Genomic DNA, 15,721 nt, shown 5'->3' with positions numbered 1-15,721 from the left:
TCCCTCTGCGCCCGAGTTTTCAGCGCTGCCAAAGCGCCGGCTGCGACGGAGAGCCTCCGCCGCCTCAGCAGTTTACGCCGCTCGGCAATCGCACCCCGCCATCCTGCAGGGGATTGCACAAACCCCGACACAGAGCGACCGCGACGCCTTTGCCATCTGTGAGGATCCGGCGTTCGGCCCTCTGCCGTCCAAAGACTGGTGTCATTATTTCGACAGGTTCTTTTTGCATTTTCACTCATTCAGATGACAGTTCATCCCAACTCGGTGCAGAACTGAACACTTCAGACGCTCCTTTGTGCAAACGGCCATCAGACTGTACAACGGCAGTCTGGACGGCAAACAACTCTGACCGGCCTGAGGTGCATCTGGGCTACCACAACCTCACTACCGAGCTCATTCACACGTCATGTCCTAATTTTATTATCTATTTTTTTTTTATCCTTCTTGTTGTCCCTCCATTCTCACCCTGCTTATCCAATTTTTCCCTTGTTGATGTGTTTTTTTTAATTGAATTGAATTGAATTTTTCTTATGTTTGTTGTCACTCCATTCTCGCCCTGCTTTTCCAATTTTTCTCCTTGTTGTCGTTGTTTTTTTTTAAATTTGATTTTATTTGTTTTTATCCTTGCTGATGTCAACCTCACTCCATTTTACCCCACTTATCCAATTTTTCCCATGCTGTTTTTTTTTTATTTTTTTGTCCTTGTTGTCACTCCATTTTCACCCTGCTTTTCCAATTTTTTATTATTATCCTTATTGTCACCCCATTGTCACCCTGCTTATCCAAGTTTTCCCTTGTTGTTGTTTTTTTATTTTAATTTTATCTTTTTTATCCTTGTTGAAGTCACTCCATTTTTACCCTGCTAATCCAAATTTTCCCTTCTTATTTTTTTAATTTAATTTCATTTTTTTATCCTTTTTGTCACTCCATTTTCACCCTGCTTATCTCATTTTTCCCTTCTTGTTTTTTCTTATTTTTTTTTCTTTTTTATTTTTTTTCATCCTTAGTGTCACTCCATTCTCACCCTGCTTCTTCAATTTTTCCCTCGTTACTTTTTTGTTTCATTTTTCATACTATTTCTTTTCTATCCTTGCTGCTGTTGTTGTCACTTGTTTCTTTTATTTATATGTTGCTTGTATTTTATATTTACATACATATTTATTGATATGGTAATTGTTGCGCTGCTGTGACAATGAATTTCCCCTATGGGGATCAATAATGTACTATCTTATCTTAAAAGGTGCTTGCATATCTTAGAACACACCCCTCCACACACAAACACACACACACACACACAAACACACACACACACACACACACACACACACACACACACACACACACACACACACACACACACACTCCCATAGAATTCACACAACAGTCCCTGCATCATGGCCGACGGAGGTCAGCTTTGTCTCACGGCAATGTTGAAATGGATCGCGTGGCGGCAGCTGGATTTGTTGAAGGGCTGCACGCTTGTGGTGCGGCGGCGCCGGAAGGTTCGGGTTCAACCCGGGTTCGAACCCCCCGCACCCTCGCCGGCCGCCACAGACCTTCCTTTGCATGCAGTGAATCCAAAAACCCATCAGAAGATGGCGTCTAAGTTGCCCGTAGCCTTTTGTCTCCCGATACCAACCCTGCGATTGACCAGGTTAAAGCCCCGCCTCCTCGCCATCACACGCCAGCTGCGATTGCAATATCAAAAACAGATGGCCGGCTGGATGACAAAACGCCGCAATCGAATCACGAATCGCTGAAATTGAGAGAAATGGACGCGTGTGACATAACAGTTGGCCGGTGAGAGCCGGGCGCCGTGACACAGGTGTTCCACAGCCAGCTCTGACACCATTAGAGTGGAGGGGGTGCGCACACACACACACACACACACACACACACACATACATACACACACACAATCGATTTCAATTCCAGATTGCAATCTTCTCCCTGTCCCAGCAGGGTGAGGAAGATGTACTGCACAATGGCGGAATCACGGCCGAGCTGAGAAACGGGTTCCTGTCCACGTCGGGAAGCAACGCACGACATTTCTTCTCTCTTTCACCGCCACCTGAGAGAAGATGAATCGTTTGCGATCAGAGGCCGCCGACCTCCTCCTCCTCCTCCTCCTCGTCCCTCATCATCTTTTTGCTTCTTTTGTTTTCTGCACATTTTCCAGTCTGCTTGATTAACAATTGATGATACGAATTATCGGTCCCGTAACTGGAACACTGCAGATATTTATCACGGATCCCTCCGTGTTGTGCAGCTTCGCTCGACTATTCACGAATACATGGATCTCGGCTGCTGAATATTCAAAATAAGCATCCGCAGATACCTCCAGGACTAACAAACATAAGCTGATCTGAGGGGGACTGGTGTGTGTGTGTGTGTGTGTGTTGTGATGTCTTCCCCTTTGTCCTCCTGGTGCCGGAGTGGGTGGGTGGGTGAAGACGCTCCTCACTGTTCTCTGCAAATACAGAGGGGGGGATGAATAATTCAGCACCCGTGGGAGGTGAATAATGAATATGTGCGGGCAATTAAAGGATGTAGCCGATGAGCTAGGGGGAGGAAGAGGGGGAGGAGGGCTTCCCCCGCCGTGAGGTCTCTCACCTGCTCCCCCCCCCCCCCGCCAACACCGCCATAATGCCAACGGAAGAGGAGCCACGGCATTCGGCTGCAGGATTTCTGTGCAAAACAGTGCAAACAGGGTGTGTGTGTGTGTGTGTGTGTATGTGGAGGGGGCTGCGAAAAGGTGAATAATACATCAGTGGGGCTTCAAGCAGTGCTGTTGTCTGGGGTTTCCTGTTGGGAGGAGTGGGGGGGGGGTTGTAAATGAAAAAAGGTGCGTGCATGTGTGTGTGCGTGCGTGAGGCACGTCCACGCTGGTACACCTGAGCACAGAGCATGTGCGGTTGGTTTGTGCATGTGCGTGTGTGTTTTGCACATCATGGGTCAGTGCGCGCCGACGTTAAAAAAAGTAACACTCCGCGTGTTCCCACGCAACACCCGTCGCGATGCGCAACCGTGCTAAAAATACATCTAACATGTGTGTGAAGAAGCAACACACACACACACACACATACACACACACACACACACACACAGAAAGACAACGAAGCTCGCTCCACCTCACCTTTACTTATTGAAGCGTCGCGCATGCGCGTTGGGGGTTCCGACCTGTGTAGTTGGAAGCTGCCGACCAAACCGTGCGCGATCACGCACGGCACGGCGGCGTGCATGACGACAGGACGTGGCGTGCGGGGCGACGAAGTGAAGAAGATCGGCGATTATGCAACACTTGCACAGAGGGTTTCCCTTTTTTTTCTTAATGAGGCAGCCGTGTGTCCATTCAGTGGGTGGTGTGTGTGTGTGTGTGTGTGTGTGTGTGTGTGTGTGTGTGTGTGTGTGTGTGTGTGTGTATGTGTGTGTGTGTGTGTGTGTCACCCCATGATGAACGCACGCGTAGGTGTGCGTTTCTCCCGATCCGCATTAGCAGGTCACGTATGGTGAGGAAAAAAATAGCTCCAGAGGCGGTTTTGCCGTGACATGCACGGTGCGTGGTGAGAAACACCACCTCCTCCTCCTGCAGTCAGAGGGAAAGAGGAACCGTTTATTTTGAAAGAAAGTGAGATAAAAAAAAAAAAGAAAATTGAAAGTATATATTTATACACACACACACACACACACCAAAATCTACACACTGTACAGATCACGGAGGTTTAGTGACCTTTGACCTACTAATTCAGAATTAAGCCTATTTTTTACATTTTAAAAAATAAAACAAAATACCATATATTATACAACATAAATATATATTAAATATAAATAAAAAAAGGCTTAGTTATTACTATCATATATATCTAAAACAAAATTCTCATATATATATATATATATATATATATATATATATATATATATATATGTCAATCACCCTCCGAATCTGCACACTCTGAGGCTGCTTGGTCTGAATGGTTTACTTGGAAAGGAAGTGAGTGTTTTTAAAAGGAAAATTAAAATAATACTAATAATACTATTAATAATAATAATGATAATAATATAATAATATAATAATATATATACACCCCCCAAAATCCACACACTCTGTACAGGTCAGGTAGGTTTAGTGACCTGCTAATTAAGAAGTAAACATAACTGTAAAAAAAATATAAATTTAAATATAAGTATATGTATACTTTTTAAATGTATATTTATGTATAAATTAATATATATAAATATATTTAAAATTCATATTTTTAACTGTTTAAAAATAGGCTTTTTTTAATATTTTCATTCCAATATATTCTCAGTATTTTTACATATATATATCAATCAATCATTATCCCCCAAAATCTACACAATCTATACCAATCAGGGGAGGAGGTTAAGAGCTGAAATCTGAAAACAGGGGTGATAGTGTTTCAAAAAAAAAACAAAAAAAAACATACACACATATATATATACACACACACATCAGGGATGGAGATGTTGATCTTGGATCAAGCAATTTTTATATTTTTTAAAAAGGGGCGACCCAGTTTAAAATGATATATATCCTCCCCCCAAATCTACACACTATATTACACTATTTAATTAAACAGATGCAGCGCTGCGGTTTGCACATCCGCCAAAACTTCCCAGACTTGTGAATTAGCGAGTGAATGGTTGGAGGTCTCTCAGTGACCCTGTGAAGGACCCGTCCATGTCGAAGCCCTCTCTTGCCCAACGGCAACCGGGATTGGATCTGGGTAGGTGGTACAGATATCACGAATGGATAAATTATCTTTTACAAGCTTGCCTGTCAGACATGTTCACCCGTTTTATAACTGAAACCATTGTAATCCTCTTCACGATTCTAAAACGGATATATTTAGACATGCTGTATATCCATGAGTGGGAATATTCCGGTCATTTTAGTCAGTTGAGCCAACCAGGAGGGCCGGAGGCTTGAAATCCGATAATTAGAATTCCAATTATAATCATCCAAGGTGCCTCCACCCCCCTAATCTTATTTTAGCGGACACACCTTGATCAATGATGAATCCCATGACCGACTTCATATCCCGTTAGAAGCTTTTTCCAGCATTAATCATGGATTGGGAACAAGGAAATCACAGCTTGGTGCACGTCCTTCACGGTAGCCTCCTCATTGGACAGCGCTCGTTTTACCTTGTCGCTACAGGACGCTAAAATCATAGTTCTAAATTATGAAGCTGACTGGTGTAAAGGGGCTACGTTAGAGAGAGTGAAATATCAAAAAATATTTATTTTCTATTAAGATAAGATAAGATAAGATAAGATAAGATAAGATAAGATAAGATAAGATAAGATAAACTATTCCTTTGTCACAACAGCGTAACAGTTATAAGGAAACAAAGAAGGAAAGAAGGAAGAAGGAAACAAATATGGATAAAAATACGAATGTAAATAGAACTAGATTGCAAGACAATAAAATCCACGAAAAAATAGACAGCAGACAGCGTATAAGTATAAATATAAATGAAAGAGAATTAAGAGATAGCAAAAGACATCCACAAATAAATAGCCAGTTGAGTAAACAACAACAAGGATAAGAATAGACAGCAGAATGTAAAGAAAAGAGAATAGAAAAGCAAAACAACAACAAGGATATGAACAGAAACAGAGTGACAATAACAATGACAAATATAAACACGATGCGAGTGGAGTGACACCAACGAGGATTAAAAAAAAATATAGACAACAGAATTAAGACATGACGTCTGAATGTCTGACGTCTGAGCGATTATTAATTAAATTAAATTAATCAATTAAATTCTTCTTCGTGCTGCATTGACGTTACAGCTAACTGTTAGCAAACAGTTGTTGATCATACTTGGTGTGGGATTGCGGTGGGGCTTCAGCCAATCACAGCTGACGTTACTGGGAAGAGGCGGTGCTTAACCCGGACCCCTCACCTGTCAATCACAGGGAGACCTTTTGGACGCATACAACCGTTCACTGTCATTCACACATGTGGACAATTTAAGAATTTTCAATGAATCCGCCGATGGTTTTTGGGCTGTTAAGGGAAGACGGGAAGTCGTAGAACGCCAAGGCCCCGGACGGAATCGAACCAGGAACCTTGTGTTTGCCAACAGTTTGTTATTTTTGCACGTGGGAAAATTTGCCAGAGCAGGCTTTTCTTACACGCCCCTTTGTGAACCCGACCATGTTTTCTTAAACCTATGTGGTTTTGTTGTTTGTTGCCCCCCTCCTTTCACTCCGGTTTAAAAAAAAAAGAGGTTTTGTTCCCGTTCCCACAGTTGATTCTTTAGGTTTCACTGTGTAAACGTTTGTACGAGCGGACTTTGTCAATGGATAGCTGGTATTTAAGTTCATTTAATAATGGATAAGTGGCGGTAAATATAGGCATTTTTACTTCAAAAGCCGGCATGTATAAAGGGGGAGACGGACAACAATTCGACAGGTTAAAAAACGTCGCTTAAAGTCTCGAAGAGAGGCAAAATACCGGTCCTTCTGGGTGAAAGTTCACCATATGAGCCACTGACCCAAGACGAGACCCTCCGCCTCCATTTCAAAGTAAAACACTCCCTTTGAAGGGAAAATTGCCGCTCTCAGAAAAGAGTGACGTTTTCCAGCATCGGCATTTATACCTTCTATTCACACTGCCGTGTCATGCACTTACAATCATCCGGTTGTCACTTTATTTATTATTCATCTGATTCGCACATCCTCACAGAGCGCACCACCACTTTATTACTTGTGTAAATATTGCACTCTAGCATGCAGCACTTTGTATTTTGCATTGTTTACCATTTTTTCGCCCGCTCATTGTTAACCTCCGTGTGACTGTCAATCGGTGCCAAATGCTTTGTACGTGTGAACACACTTGGTCAATGAGATATTCTGATACACGGGACAGACGTCCCTCGCATCTTTACCAACACGGAATCAAAGCTGCAAAAGCTAATGTTTAAAAAAGTTGTTTTTGTGTGCCGATTCTGTTTACATCAGGATTCCCCCCCCCTCCTCCAAAAAAAAGAAAGCTTCACGCTCCCGGGTGTGGGTCAGGGTTCTAGACAGGCATTTCGGGGATCTTCAGCTGAGAAAATAAGCCGGCGTTCCTTCTCCCCACGTCTGGAGTCATCAAAGCTCCCCGCGGTCACGTTCCCCGACACGGCCTTGAAAAACAGTCAAGATGGGGTTGGATTGTACCAGAGAGTGGCGTGACAGAGCGGTGGCCCGAGTGCATTTTCACGCGTTCATTGTGTGTCACATATTTCAATGCTCGTGACATAATATGTTATTGGAGGAGTGGTGATCTGGAGGGGTTCTGATCAGTGTTTGCCTCCGGCACGCTATCCAACACCCTGCTTCCTCTTCCTGCTTCGGGGAGCTCGAGCAGGAGGAGGCAGGGAGTGTGGGAGACTGTTGGGAGACAGACAGACACAAAGAAATGTCTGGAAGAGGGGCGGGGGTTGAGGAGGTGGCCTTTTCTCATGGCACCCTGGTCGCACAGATTTAAAAAAAAAAGAAAAAAAAAAAGAAAAAAAAAAAAAACCGCGCACATCCCTTAATTTGGACAAAGTAGTCCTGCTGCTGCAGGTGTCGACTGCGGTCGGCTAAGCGAGCGCGCTGCTTTCTCACATCGTGTTTTCAGCTGCACGCGAGGCGGGACGCTGCACGCGGAAGATCTCCACCTGTGGGGTGTTCTCTGAAAATTGACCCCCACCCCCCAAAAAAAAAGGGGGTCGGTAAACGCGGGTTCAGAGTGGAGGTCCGCGGAGGGGCAGGGTTGTTTTCATATCCGAAATATTAATCAAGGTGGGCGAGGATACGGTGAAGGGAGGATTCTACTGTTTCTCCTTCCGCGTCGGAAAGGAATCGATTACCCGTGATATTTTATATCGCTGATGTTTTGTGAAACAGCAAGAGGAGGGGAGATTTATTTTTAATTGCGAGTGAGCTGGTGAAAGCGAGCGAGGGCTCCTCCATCCCGACCGTGTCTGAACGGAGGCTTTAAAAAACCCCCCGGCTGCGATCTTATCAGGAAATATATACTTCTGCTGGAATATTCCAAGTGGTTTACTTTTGTTTAAACCACTTGAAAAGCACAGAGAAAGGAATACCTTCTTGAGCACGTGTCAATTTTTCACATTCTTTTTTTTTTTTTTTTTTTTTGGTCCCAAGCCGTCATATTATGCCGTAAATCTTCGCAGGCATTAGTCTCCTTTATCGTAGCCCATACGTTCATTGTTCGGCGATTTCCCGGTCGGTTTCTTGTGGGCTGCAACGAGAGACTGCATTAGTGTTTATGATTATATCAACACAGCGGGGTTGCTCGTCAGAACTGGCTGCCAGCTCGCAGCGGGGGACGCCGGTCTGCGCCAACAAGCAAATATCCCCGACGGTCTTTGCAGAGAGTGGTAAAAGTCATGTAGAGCCATGTCTCACAGACCAGGCCACAGACGACCTGTCTGGCTTGATTCAGCGGCCGCATTCTCCCTCCCCGCCGTATCCCACTCTGCTAAGAATGGCTGTGTGCCATGACGTGATACAGTTTTGTGTCCCATTGTCTCAGGGTGGACAAGGTGTCTCTACCTTTTCCTTTTGGCGAATTTCTGAGGCTGCATCACACAAACTATAATTCAGCGCTTTCCTGTGGCTTCTAAGGAGGCACTCCTCATATCAGATCAGCCAGTGAAATATGGAGCACGTAGTCAGGGATTCACTCAACTCCCGCCACCTGATGAAAGTCTGGGAAAGTCTCAAGGTGAGGTTCTCATTATGCTTCGATTAAACAGAGCGCGAGCGAAGGCGATGCATTCTGCTTTCCCGGATTTCCGGCTCAGTGGCACGCACTGACGGATATTCGACGAGACGCCGCAGAGATGTTTTTAGAAAATGCTCATGTGCCGAATCAGCAAACCTCCTCTTTGGAGAAAAAAAAAAAAAAAAAAAAAAAAAAAAAAAAGTTGACTCCGTTAACACTTCTGGGCAAAGTTTGACAGGGATTATACAATCTGACAAGATTATGCAAAAAAAAAAAAAAAAAAATGGATGAGTAAAACAACTGACGATCTCGAGGTCGGAGGTGAACGAAGATCGAAAACAAATGCGCCGATACAAAAATAAAGAGGAGTCCGATTGGGATGAGTTTCCATTGTGACTACAACTACCATTTGCAAGTTGGGAAGTACAGCTTGGACGGGCTTGGAGAAGGTCGTCCTCCTCGCAAGCTGTGCAGGGTTCAGGAACTTTCCCAGGATCAGGCCTGTTTTGATGCCCAAAATATCCCCGTCAGATGAACGCAGTGAGCGGCAGGTGGCAGAAGCTAATCCGACGTCCCCGACGTCGTCTTTCCGATATTTCTTCTCATCGTCTGCACGAAGGAGGAGGTTCTTCCGTGAGGAACGTACATCATCTGAGCCGAGTTACATACAAGATGCTTTTCTCAGTGTGTTGTTCGTTATCAGTCTCAAAGACCGAGGCCAAAAGTACGCCAACGTCCATGAAACTCTCTTCTCTAGACTCCAGCGGAGCATCCTGACCAAAAAGGAACGCCCTCGCTGTTCGCCAATCAGCAAAAACTGGAGGTCGTCTTACAATCCTACCTTTTCGTTGCACACGAGGCGAAGCGAAGCAATATCGTGTATTCTATCGTGTATCGTGTATAATATCGTGTATAAAATAAAATATCACAAAATGCTTCCCGTTGTTTTTGTTCCACATTTTGGGCAAAGCTTTGCCGTGTTTGGTTCGACCTTTGGAGCCCGAATGGCTCAAGAAATTGATTGCGTTAAGATTATAGAAGCCAATGAAATGATCTTTGCTTGTTTTTTTTTTTTCGCTCCTCCTGGACTTCTGCCTCATAGGATAAAACGTTGCGCTTACATCTGTCGCTTGTATACACACTGAAAGTTAAAAAAAAAAAAAAAGGTTACAAGCGTTTCCGGATTAGATAACCGTTTAAAAAGAAAAAAAATACGACAAAAACACCCGAGCACATCTGAATGAAAGGGCATCGTGTCTTCAAAAAAGCTGACCTTCCTGCTCCCTGGTGATAAACTTTGCTCGACAATGGGTTTTATCTGACGAGACAGCTTTTACCTCGTAGACGTGGAAGGAAATATAGAAACAATCCGGGTCATTGTATGGATGCGTGTATATAGAACGACCGATGGCCGGAGCTCCAGACGAAAAACTCAAACATGGATCCAGGATGTGGTCGACCTGGGGGTCTTGGTAGGGGGGAGGGTGGTATCTGGCGACCATGAGAAAAGTTTTAGCGGAGTGCATCGACCAGTAACAATAAACAAACCCCCGGGGGGGGGTGAAACATCTGCACCGGCCCTTGCGTTTATCCGAAAAAAAATTTTTTTTTTCGATTACCTCGCCGCACGTCAGGTGTCACATTCCCACATTTGCTGCGAGTCTAATGAATCATACGAAATCGTCCGATGACGTACTGTTTTCCTTATCTCCGGTTCTCTTACTCATCCACTTCCCCCACAACTGCAAAACAAACAAAATTCTGGGCGTCTATCTGACATCCTCCCTCTGGGCTCGACGTATGTGATGTCACCGCCGTCACCGCCGCTCGCCGCTTCCTTGGAGGTCCATCACCCAAACCATCCTGTGTCGGGGGCGGGGTCGCAACCCGCGCCGTCCTCATACAATGGGCTCGCGACCCCGCGGGTCTGAGCCGACAGTTCCGCTCGACGACGGCAAAACAAACACCCTGGTGTTTGGGTGAGAGTGGAGACGGTAAACATCGGACTCGAGAGACGGCCTGTCGTTTTCCCCCGACGGTCACGCTTTTGTGGAGAAGAGTTACGCACATCCACTCTTTTCTCACAAATGACACTATCGAGGTATAATTTTCTGCGCATGCAGGCGCAATTAATATTCAATTTGATTTACGATCAATTATTTATAGGGCGACTTGGAGTCGGGAGAGAAACCAACAGCCCTTTTGGCTATGTCGATTTTTTTTTCTTTTTTATTCAGCTCCTTAAATGAATGCAGAGAACTCCCTCCCCCTTCCAGATCAAGAGCCATCGCTCATCTGTATTATAACATTTACAGCCGCTGTTTCAGAACCGCATTAGAAGTCATTTTCTGAAAGGTCGCGCCGGCCGCGATGGATATTATGGACACCGAAGGGATAGTTTGACATTTTGAGAAAATATACCGCACCCCTTCCCCCCGAAAGGATTGATCTCGCGGAATAAATAAAGAAAAGTTCACAACTCGAGGAGCTACGTCTGATTTTCCGGTTTTTGTACGAAGGTGTGAAAATGAGAGGTTTGCGATCCCGCGAGATCTCCAGGAAAATATGTGAAGTGACGATGTAAGCGATGCCAGAAGGAGTGCGCGTGACCTCGGGGAACGTGCACATGGTGGAGTATTAGCTCTATAGTGCAGGTTGTTTTTTTTTTTTTTTGCATGCACACACACACAGCACAGAGAAGGAAATATGAAGTGCAGTGAACAAACCCTCGAGAGACACCGTGGAAAAATATTGAACAGGGATGATAAGAAAGGCGGAGAGAAACGGAGAAAATTAGACGTCGCCCGAAAGCTAAGATGAGGAAATATGACAAAGCGTATGTAGCGCTTGGCTTCACTGTGAAGCCAGTGTGTTTGCTGTGAGCCGAGAGTTGCAGTATCATGCTTCGAAAAGCCGTGCACTGCAGAACGTGCTCATTGTAGCCATTAATCCTGACTTCCACATTTTGATTAAAAAAAAAAAAAAAAAAAAAAACAGCAAAAAAATCTTCAATTCATTTTTGTTTTGTACGTTAAGGTGTTTTATATCTTGTGCCCCTGAGTTAATGTTGCTGATCAATTTGACTTAATATTATTTATTGATTTTGAAATGGTTCAAATGGTTCGGTCGGTCAAAAAAATGTAAACAATTTAAATAAGGATTCAATTTTTTTTTTTAATTTCAGCTGAATAGCTGCTCTTTAAATCGTTTCCGTTGCAGACCATTAATAAAGTTATTCTTTGATGCAAATTGATCTCTATTTCTTTCTTTTTCTTTAATTCTTTAATGTTAATAAGGATACAATGTCATGCCGAGGCGTACATAGAACAATTTTATTGACAAATGATACTATTTTTGGTTGCGGCGGAGAAGCGCCGCAACTAAAAATAGTATAAATGAGAAGCGCTGCTCGAAACGGATTCTGATGTCGATTTTCCGCAGCAATTGTTATGAAATAGAGAAATGCCAGCGGAGCAGAGCAGAAAGTGTCAATTATTTAAGGCGGTTCCGTCTCCAAAACATGGGAGATCTTTACCCAGACGGTGAATGATTCTTTGCCTTTTTGCAACTCCTCACGTATCTGCTCGTCTACATTTTCCCCCACTACGGTTGCCGCAAGTGAATTTTGCGCGGTCGTTTTGCACGCGGGAGGACATCTTGATCGGTAAACACGAATTTTCCTCTCTCACGGGCAATTGCGCTCATCTTATTCAGAATTCCATCCAGAGCGAAAAAACAAAACGCCGCCGAAAGTTTGCCACGGGGTTGTGTCTACGTGACCTGTTTAACGCCGCCGTCGGGAATGTTGTCTCGGCAGCGAAACGGAATTGGCTGCAGCGCCAAGCGAGAGCTCATTGTGTGATTGATGACAACATCGAAAGGGTCAAAGGTCACAATCAGGGCGTCGAAGGCACGAGCGATGCCCCCCCCTCCGCCTGTGGCGCCCCGTTTTTTATAAATAAACACCGTCTCTTTTTTTCCACTGGGTGACAAAATCTCATCCCATTCAGGAGAATAATTCACGGCAGGATGTGCGAACGATAAATATTAATAATCCAGGGGGCCGATGTTTTGAGAGCCACTCATCTGGGGGACAGAAAAACCCAAACATGCTCCGACAAATGCCGACACGGCTGTGGGAAAAAAACATTCGATGGGACACATTCAGGAAAAAGGACACTTTTACACAGGCGGACAACAACAATCTATATACTGGACCGAAAAAAAAGAAATACCATATAGAACATGTCATGCGCCCTACAGTTTTTATATATAGACCTGTTAGCCACTTGTTTATATATAGTGTACTACACTTGGCTAAAAGGTGAATGAAAGTTACTGATGAATTTTGCATGCGCGTCCCCGTCTGGCCCGCCGTACACATGTTTCCCTGCGCATCCAGCCATGAGCGTGAGAACGCAGGGTTCTCCATTTAGAGGTCTTCACATCTGAGCGTGCGTCCATATCGACTCCTCCTAACACGTGAACTCAGAGCGTCCTATAGAAATCACTTGATAGTCACTTACAGCGGGAGTTTACTGATCATGGTGTTGTTGTTTTTTTTTTTTTTTTTTTTGCTCCACCAGCTCGCGCCAGAGGGCTCGGTGTCTTCTCGGGTTTGTGTGATCGCAAAAATCCCCCGATCAACATCCACGCAGCTATCTGACGCTGAAAAAAGCTGACATCTGCGCAGCATCATTCAGGGCAGAATGAGGACACCCGGTCGCAGTAGAATCGTACGGGTAAATAAAAGAAATACACCCGGCTTTGCTTGTGTGCGAGGGGGGTTACAAATAGGGCGGCGGCGGGCGGAAGCGACATAAAAATGGAGCTGAGAGTGTTTGCGCCCACCCCTTGGCGAGAAGTTCCCCCGCTTCTCGCTCCGGATCAGCGCAAAGTCAGCAGAAGCAAGAGAAAGAGGAGCCCCGCGTCCCCTTCAGGCCAACGGGGAAACGGCTGAATGAACTGAAAGCAGACATCCGAGAGGCTCTCGGTGTCCTCAACTGCTGGACTGCTGCAGTGCCTGTATGTGTGTGTGTGTGTGTGTGTGTGTGTCTGGAATCTAGTCACACTTGATAAGCAGCAACAACAGATCATCATTTCTAATCTCTTGTTTCATCTCTGTTCAATTCACCACCTCTTTACTTGCTGCAGGCCTGTCATCATGGTTTATCTCTATGTAGCCACGCAGTGCATCTCATCCGATGTATGTGTGTGTGTGTGTGTGTGTCGGGGGGGGGGTTGAAGGAATGGCCTGTGATGCCACCTTCTGAAAAAAAAAAAAACAAGCCGACGGGACAAAGAGTTTGCTCTGCTGGGACGCAAAGACGCCCCGCAAGGAGACTGTCTGCCATTTTAACAGGTCGCCGCTGCACAAATGCCGCTCACAAACAGGAGAGGGAAATTTCTTCTTTCCTTCCTCCTGTGAAAACATTGTCCGGGGGCACCGCGGAGGAGGGGGGGGGGGTTGAGACGCATCGGCTCACCGTTCCCGCCAGGCGGTTTTGGCCGCGTTCAACACGTTTTTTACCCCCCTGGGAAAAGGTGCCAAGGCGGTGAAATGATACACGTTGTAAGCATTTCGTTAGCTGGTGGATCGGTCAGAATGCTTTGCCTTCGAGCACGTGCATGTCGCCCACCCTGTCATTTTATGTGTCCTGTGAGAACGTCTTAAAAGGTCTAATCTTAAAATGAATAAGTCAAAACGCGTTTATTGACTATAAACTACATTTCCCACAATTCATGCCGATCATGTTACCCCCAGAGTGACGGCATCCCGCCATTAGATTGCAGTGTGTCTACGTCGATGCCATTTTCAACAAGTGGAATTGAGAAATACAAATGATCCCTGAATGTCCAGGAAGAGAAAAGTTGAAGCAGATGGAAGGCTGTTTCAAGAAAGATGGGAAGGCCAATTCATGTTTGGGCTTCAAGGAGAAAAAAAACGGTAAGAGGCAGTGTGGGTTGCCAAAGAATACGTTCTACGTCGGCGTTTGACACCAAACATGGAGCCAAGTATGCCAAAGTTAGCCTTCCAGAAAAACAACAAATTGTCCAAGAATTAAAAAACCAAACTACGATGGCAGCAGAATGTGTTCAGGAAAGCTGCATCCAAAAAACACTGCAGCAGTGAAAGCTAGCTTTAGAACAGAGCAACTAGTAAACATCATTTTTTTACATCGGTACAAATGCATATGTAACATCTTGGATTTGAATGAGTAATAAATTCAGTGTTCTTTAACATTAAGAAGTAGTTTCATTTATTTTACATTACATTTTGTTACATTTCTACTGTCACCGTTACATGTGGTCCAAGTAGGGGTTTATGTCGATGCTTGTTTTTTGTGTGATTTTGTGAATGTGGTTTGGGGTGCAATTGAACAGTTAGTTATATTGCAGCTTGTGTGGCTATTGCTCATTAAACAGACGTTTTACCATCACCCGGGTGTTTCCCTGACTAAAACACGGCAGTTCAAGAACTGCTTCAAAATATCTCCGGGCTGGTCATGGAAAATTTTTTGAAATCCTGTATGTACACGAGTTTGACCAGAATTCTGATGAGTTACTCCTTGCTGGTTTCCAGGTATGTGACTGGAGGAGATCCAGCCGTCCGGGCCGGCAAACTCTGGAATGCACTTCCTGAAGGAACTGGACTTTGTGACAAGCATAGAAAAGCGAAACAAAAAAAAAAAAAAAAAAAACAATTAAAAAAAAAAGAGTTTAAAATAAATCATTAGATGCACGTTATATGTGGAAAAACACACTTCTTCAGGTGCAGTTGATTTGCTATGAATGTTATTGCATTGGAGAACATTATATAAAAATGTTGTTTCACTACTTCTAATATCTGTGAATGGCTGCCTTATATTACAAAAAAACTAGATTCAAAAATATACAGCTCAATATTACCAAGAAATCAAAAACAATTGCATAATATATGCAAATTTGCATTAACAATATGCACAA

Source organism: Fistularia commersonii, chromosome 15, assembly GCF_037954325.1.
Source record: "Fistularia commersonii isolate RoL2024-O1a breed Wild chromosome 15, RoL_Fcom_v1.0, whole genome shotgun sequence".
In the NCBI taxonomy this organism is placed as follows: domain Eukaryota; kingdom Metazoa; phylum Chordata; class Actinopteri; order Syngnathiformes; family Fistulariidae; genus Fistularia; species Fistularia commersonii.
The sequence above is the reverse complement of the archived record's forward strand: the minus strand, read 5'-3'. Positions refer to the sequence as shown.